Here is an 8,328-nt window from a genome sequence, read left to right as displayed (position 1 = left end):
GTGGATTGCAATACACCCCCACCCCTTGGCCCCGATAAGTTAGAGAATCGAGGTTGACAATTCCCAGCTTGAGCAAATGAGATTGAAGAAGAGATGATGGTAGGGCCTTTGTGAGAAGATCAGCTCGTTGAAGATGAGTAGACACATGATCTGTAATAATGGAGCTTTCAAGAATCTTGTCCCTAATGAGATGGAAGTCCAACTCGATGTGCTTAGTTCTTTCATAGAACACGAGATTGGCAGCAATGTGGAGGGTAGCCTGGTTGTCACAGTATAGTACAACTGCTTGAGAATGAATCACATGGAGGTCAGCAAGAAGAAACCGAATCTAAGTGAGTTCACAAGAGTTAGTAGCCATTACTCTATACTCAGCTTCAGTTGAGGATCGAGATACAACATTTTGTTTATTGGATTTCTAAGAAATCAAAGAGTGGCCTAAGAGCACACAATATCAAGTGATTCTGGGCATGATGCCCAATTTGAATCGCAATAAGCTATTAAATGCAAATCAAAGGAAGCCGAGAGTAGCATTCCTTGGCCAGGTGCAGATTTAATGTACTTTAAAACCTTGTGTGTTGCAACTAGATGACTTGTGGTTGGGTTTTCCATAAATTGGCTTAGGGTTTGTACATGATAGCTAAGGTCTGGGTAACCAATAACCTGCCAATTAATCTTCGATACACAGGAGGATTAGCAAGTGCCAGACCATCATCTTTGCTAAAGTTTAGATTTTGTCCCATAGGAACTTTCACAGGTTTTGAGCCCAAATATCATGAATCGGCAAGTATATCAAGTGCATATTTGTGCTGACAAATATGTATTCCTTTGGGGGATCTAGCTACTTCGATGCCTAAGAAGTATCTTAATGTCCCAAGATCCTTAATCTGAAATTTGGCATGCAAACAGTCTTTGACAGTAATGGTAGAGTCCATGGAATCACTAGCCACTAAAATATTATCCACATACATTAATAAGGCTGTGAAACAAGTGCCATTTTTTACTGTAAAAAGTCTTAATCAGCCTTTGATTGAATGAAGCCAAAATCCAATAAACATGAAGTAAGTTTGGCATACCATTGTCGAGAGGCTTGTTTTAAGCCATATAAACTTTTCAAAAGTTTGCAAACTTGTTGAGGTCCTTCCTTTGTATAACCTGGTGGTTTGTTCATGTAAATATCCTCCTATAAGCCTTCATGGAGGAATGCATTATTTACATCAAACTGATGTAAATGCCAAACCCTAACAGCTGCAATAGAAAGGAGACGGCTCGTAGTAACCATCTTGGCCAAAATGTCTCATGGTAATCGATCCCTTCCTGCTGAGTATATCCCTTTGCAACGAGCCTTGCTTTCAATATTTCTATGCTACCATCTAAGTTTCTCTTGATTTTGTAAACATATTTGCAATCTATGGCTTCTTTTTTAGGAGGTAAGTCAACAAGAGTCCAAGTATCATTTTGTTCCAAGGTTGACAACTCAGTTTCCATTGCCTTAACCCAACCAGGATCTTTAATAGTTTTGGAGTATGAGTTTGGTTCAAAATCAGTGAAAAGATTAGAGGAAAAACCTTGTAAAGTGGGTGAGAAAGAGTTATAAGACAGATAATTAGGCAAAGGGAAAGAACAACTAGTGATAGAGGGAGATACTTAAACCATTGCTTGAGATTCTGGAGTGAATGCAACCTACTGATAGTGGAAATCTTGTAGACAATCAGGTGTTGTTCTAGTCCTAGATGACCTATGAAGAGGTGCTAATGATGGAATTGGAGATGAAGAATTACTGTCATTAGATGGGGTCATGAAGAACAAGGGGTAGGTTCTGGTTCAATGTCAGAGGATTGAAGGTTAGCAGGAATGAGTTCAATATATGATGGACAATTGGTATTAGTGGACTCTGGAAGGAAATGTGACACTGGTTTAGAGGATGATACTGGTTTTGGAAAAGGGAAAACAAAATTGGAGTTATGTTGAGATTGACTGACAGATTCAATAACAGGAGAAGAGTGGAAAGGAAAAATAGTTTCGTGGAAAATGACATCCCTAGAAATAAAGATGTGTGAGTTTCGAGGTCCAACAACTTATAATCCTTTACCCCAAGGGGGTAACCCAAGAAAATACATTTCTTCCCTCTTGGATAAAACTTTTTCTGCCATGTGAAAAGATTGATGTAAAACAGAGATGTCTAAATACCTTAAGGTCGGAGTAACTTGGTTTGACATAAAAAAGAACTTCACGTGGAGTCTTATTTTTCAGCAAGGGAGTTGGTGTTCTGTTTATAAGGTGCACTGTAGTCAAAATGCAATCATTCTAATAACACAAACGGAGACCAGATTGGAAGAATAATACACGAGCCACATTCAAAAAGTGTTGATGTTTTCTCTCTACTATGCCATTTTGTTGAGGGGTCTCAACACAAGATCTTTGGTGAATAATTCCCTTTTGGTTGAAGAAATCAGTCATTTTAAATTCAAGACCATAATCTCTTCAAAGTATTTTGACTTTGGTGTTAAATTGAGTCTCTATCATGTTACAAAAAGATTCTGTGCAATTTCTTGTTTCTGATTTTGCTTGAAGTAGGTAAATCCAAGTAGTCCTGAAAGAAATCATCAACTATGGTCAAAAAATATTTTGATCCATCATGAGCCATAATGGAACAAGGGCCTCAAATGTCACAATGGAATAATTCAAACAAAGTAGAGGATTTATGGGAACTGATAGGAAAAGGAAGCTTGTGTTGTTTTGCAAGAGGACAAATGCAGCAAGGAGAATTTTTATTCACAATGATGTGATTCTTTACACTGGGGTCCTTGATCAAACTAAGCCTAAAATCTAAAATATGACCTGACTACAATGCCAAAGGTCATTAACATCATTACTACTTTTAACAGACACAGAAACTGAAGGAAAAAAGAAGTGACAGATGAAATATAGCATCATCTAGTGCAGTAGGTGGAACAACAGTATGCAGGAGTTGATAGAGATTACATTTCACTTCAGCCATCCCAATCATGGTCCAAGTGGAAAGGTCCTGTATTAAAGATGTGTTAGATAGAAAAAATAAGCAAGTGGTCAAATTGTCTATGAGTCTTTTAATGTAAATGAGGTTAAAAGAAAAGGAGGGTATGCACAGAACATTACTAAGAATAATGATGTTTGTGAGCCGAACAGTACCTAAATGAGTGACAGGCATGTAAGTGCCATTGGGCAACTTGACATTGTATGATACTTCTATAGCATTAGATGCAAAAAATGAGGGGCTATAGATCATATGATCTTTAGCTCTTGAATCAATAATCCAAGGAATGTTGCTTGGATTAAAAGAATTAGAAAGAAAAGAAGTGCAGCGCAGAGACTCGATACCAGACACTTTGGAAGCCTTAGGTGCCGTTGGGGTCGATTTAAACACAGTTTGTGCCTGGTTCACTGAAGGAAGGGAGCTAGATAGATCCTTGTGTTAGATCAAGGTAATTAGTTACTGATATTGCTCCTTAGTAAAATTAAACTTGTCCTCGTGCACTTCCTCCCAAGAGGACTCAATGCATAAGCTGCTCTGATTTGCAAATGTATTTGATCCCTTGCCTTTGTACAGTGTGTGTCCAGGGGGATATCCGTAGAGTTTGTAGCATTTTTCAACAACATGTCTTGCCATATTACAGTGGATGCATGCAAGGGCCGGAGCATTTTCAACTTTGAAGCAATTCTCCAAGGTATGCCCCTGAGCTTGGTAATGAGTCTAGTAGGGTCTATCTTTCTTTTGAGTCATGGGGTTCTTTGTGTTGGTTTTGAAGGAAGTTTTAATAGCTAATGCCATAGAGTTAGGGGTTGGAGTTTGTGAGTTGGTGATATTGCTCTTGTTGCTGGATTAGGGAGAAAACTTTGTTAACAATGGGGAGTCATTCAATGAGCATTATCTGATCCCTAACATTAGCATATTGGTCATTAAGACCCATAAGAAATTGTATAACACGGTCTCTCTGGTGTCTATCATTTAGTACACTCAATTGACCACAAGTACAAGCAAGAATAGGGTCATAAATGGCTATTTCAACCCAGAGAGTTTTGAGGTTATTGAAATAAGTGCTCACTAAGTCTCTGTCTTGTCAAAGATTGGCCAAGTTCCTCTTGAACTGAAAGATGCGAGGACCATTCTGTTGTGTAAATTGGTCCTTTAGTTCTTTCCATATAGCTTGCACATCATCGACGAAGGCTATGCTGGATCTAATATCCATACTTATGGAATTTTGAATCCAAAAAACAACCATATCATTACATCTCTTCCATAGATCAAATAAAGGGTCATTTTCATTAGTAGGTTTAGAAATGTTCCCACTAATGAAACCCAATTTGTTTCTTGCTCTAAGTGCTCGTCGCGTTACCAAGACCAAGGAGCATAGTTATTAGTGTTGAGGAGATCTGTAACAGGAACAAGTGATGTGCTATCACTATTTTCGATTTGGTAAGGGTTGTTTGGGTCTGTGAGGTTGAGGTAAGGGGAAATCTAGTGTTGGTTATTTTGAGGTTATGTTGATTCTTTTGCCATGGCTAAGAAAATGAAGGAATGGGAAGAAGGTTTGCGGATTCAATGATGTGTGGTTTGCAAATTCAACGAATCTAGCTCTCTGGTACCATGTGACAAGGTAAAAGAAAAGAAGAGAGGGGAAGGTTTATGCCTTGGATGTGCAGAGAATGCTCTGTAAAATTGTATTGCTCAATCATTGAATTTGTACAAAGTTGAGAGGGGCTCATTTATACTGCTTGTAGTGTATAGCCTAACTGACATTAACTAAAAATAACTAACTATACAGCTAACTAATAAAACAAAATAGCATACCATAATGCCAAAAAGAAGATTATAGTATCAACGACTTGTAGCTGCATATCATGACTTGTAGCTTTGGTGGACTGCAATACCTTCTAACACATGAATCCCATTTGAAACAACAATCCCCTCTCAAGGATGTCAACTTGCCTAGTGCCAACATTGCTGCTCGCTTCTCTGCTAACTATGGTGGTCGATCATGATAAATCTTCTCACAGCACTAATCAATCCAATGGTTGTAACCATGGTCAAGGTGGTTCTCCTCAGTAACTTTCATACAAAAATCAACTTGGCTCTAGCACGTTCCTCCCCTTCTGTCAGATTTGTCTCAAAATTGGTCACACTATCGCAATATATTAGCACCTATTTGACCAAAGCTTTCAAACACCGAACCCACCTGTTGTCCAAGCTTATGTTGTTGGCCCACACCTTTGCTTGACCCTATAAGATATCCAAATACGGGAGCCACGCACAACAACACTCAGATCTTGGAAATATATGCAAGTAGAGGAATATACTAGGTTTGATCATGTTTTGGGTTGGGAATGGTCAAGGTTTGTGTATTTATCACATTTGCTCCTTTATGTTATGCTCCTTTAAACCTGTAAAACTTTATATATGTTTATCAACTCTCTAAAGATAATGATGTGTTCTTTGAGTTTCACCCATCTTTCTTTTGTGTTGAGGATCAATCCTCAAGAGCCATCCTTCTTAGTGGCAAGAATAGCCAAGGTCTCCATCAACTCCCATCTCCTCCTGCTGCGTCTCAATCTTCCTTTGCCCTCATTAGTGAATGAGTCTTGTTGCTTAAAGGCACTCCCCATTCGGTCATCTTGACATGCATCAAGTCCAATGTACCAAAAAAATAATAATTTAGCCAATTTGAATATAAAGTCCCCTGACATTTGTAATTAGGGGTGTAACTGATCCGATTTGGTCCGATTTTAGACAAAATTTAGAACCGAACCAATATATACCGGTTTTACATTTTCAAAAACTAATTATACACCAGTACGTCCGGTTTTACGAGTTTTAATATATTAAGTATATTAGTATTACTAATATATTTATCAAAAGAAATATATTGAGAATTTATTAGGTAATAAAATATATTTAATATATATATTTTATATTTAAAACATATGATCAAATAAATATTCATGTTTAATATTAAAATGTTATGTTATAAATTATAATATATGATTTCATACATAATTATATATATTATATATAAAATATATTATATATAATATTAAAAATAATAAAATATATATAATATGTGAACCGGTCTGGTCCGGTGTTGAAAAACTTAACACTAATTTCGGACTATATTTGACCGATTTTTAAAATGAAGGAATCTATTCCGAACCGAACCGGTCAAAAACCGGATTGAACCAACCAGTCTAATCCGGTCTGGGCTGATTTTTTGGTTTATTTTTACACCCCTATTTGCAATGCATTTCAAATACACAAAAATAATCATCTACCTTTTTTCTTATCCCTTAACATGTCTAGTAGTTCTAAAGACCCTATTTTTATTGATGTATGGCCCTACTCCTAAACCTTCTATCAATGGAAATCATTTTTATGTTTGTTTAATTGATATATATATATATATTTTTTAATTTTATCTAGCTTTGTCCTATAGCATGTAGATCTAATGGTAATAATGGTATTAGAGAAGGACAGTCATGCCATCAGGTGGTTTGGTTTCCCTCGAGCAAAATCTGTGAGGAGTTCTAGTTTCGCTAGGATGAAACTAAGGAATGGTGAGTGCATACGTACGTGATGGCGTCATCATGGTTAAGTTAAAAGAAATTCTCTGTTTATATTGATTTTCCTGTTTAGTCCTACCTATTTATAGGTTCCCTTGCTTGCTTTGTTTTGGCTACATCCATAGAGGATCATGTCTCCCAATTGGAGTTGCACAAGAAATCCATCTTCAATAGGCAACAACAGTTGGTTGATCACTTGGCAGAAGTTTCCTAGTTGCTCTCAACACCCAATGGCCTTGATATAGGGGAGTCATCTAGACATGCATAGCATGGTGGGGATTTGCATCATGTTCTTAACCATTATGTTGCTTGGACTGTCAAACTTGATTTCTGCATTTTAATGGAGCCATCAAGTTAGATTTTCCATGTGCAAAATTTTTTTGACTTTCAGAGGGCATCAATGGGCGAAGGAGTCACTTTAGTCTTTAGCCTCATTTAACCTAGAAGGAGAGGTTTGGTTCCAATTATTATAGTAAGAAGGTCCTGTTGATGTTATGTTTCACAGCCCGAGCAACTCCATGTTGGGTCAATCCGCTCTTGCAAATATAGGGAAAATGAGGGCTCGGGATGGTGGGGGGTACCTCTGATGCCTAAGTTAGTTGGAATTCTCAGTCTGTGGTTTAAAGGAGACCAAAATGAAAGCGCTTTTAGAGTTCTTTGTCCCCGTGGGGGGAGGGGTATATATACCTGGTAGGGGCAGCCCCCTAGCACACCCATCATGGTGATGTCGCTTTGTACTCGGGTCGTGCCATTTTCCAATGTTCTGCCATGCAATAGGCCATCCATGCCTGATCGTGGCGACAGCTGATAGTCCAAGGTTCATGCCTTGGCATGCCTACCTCCGTCCTTCATTAAATGCAATGTGGCCTCGGTCTAGCAGGCCCATCCTCTAGGTCTTGTCCAACTGTCGGTACCCAGTGGCCAGGGTTGTCCTTGACCCTGCGTGTATGGACTGTCGGCCAGTAGAGGTGTCAAGCTTTCCAACTTAAGTCCGCATCCCACACATGCTATTTTGCTATTTCTTTTGGGCTTCCTAGGCTGATCTCGCCCTTCTTGGCCTGACCCGGCCCATCCTATTCTTTCATACCGATTTCCTTCTGCTGCACTATCCTTAGACCCATCAATACCTTATGGGCCGAGCTCATGTGGTTTGGCCCAACCCTAGGAGCGACCTCCCTCGCAAGTCTCATCATCACTTGGCCCCTTTGTTGAACTATTTCAAACTTCAAAATGAAGGACTAGTGTTTGATTATCAACTACAATTCAAAAATTTACTAGCTAAGTAGGTGTTATGCTACCCCTCTCTTGTCCTAGCAGTTCCATCACCTCAAAGCCTACCCACACCATTTGTTAACACCCATAGCATGATCACAAGAGCTAAAGTTGGCATCTTTCGGCCTAAAGCCTATCATGCTATCACTGCATTACCTTCTTCTCATTTTTTCCATTCTCTATTAGCGCTTAAAGAATCAAAAGGCTTCAAATCAGCATTGAAACATCCTAAATAGATTTCTGCCATGGATGACAAAATTCATGCTTTCAAACAAAATGAAACTTGGATTTTGGTTCCTTGGCCACCAAATAAGAATATTATTGGCTCTCGATGGGTTTTTTTTAACAAAGATCAAACATGATGAAAGTGTTGAATGGTACAACGCCTGTTTGATTGCTAAAGGATACACATGTATCCTTGGCTTGGATTTCTATGAAACCTTCAACCATGTAGCAAAAGCTTCT

Source organism: Carya illinoinensis, chromosome 15 (assembly GCF_018687715.1).
Source record: "Carya illinoinensis cultivar Pawnee chromosome 15, C.illinoinensisPawnee_v1, whole genome shotgun sequence".
In the NCBI taxonomy this organism is placed as follows: domain Eukaryota; kingdom Viridiplantae; phylum Streptophyta; class Magnoliopsida; order Fagales; family Juglandaceae; genus Carya; species Carya illinoinensis.
Note: the sequence above shows the minus strand (reverse complement) of the source record.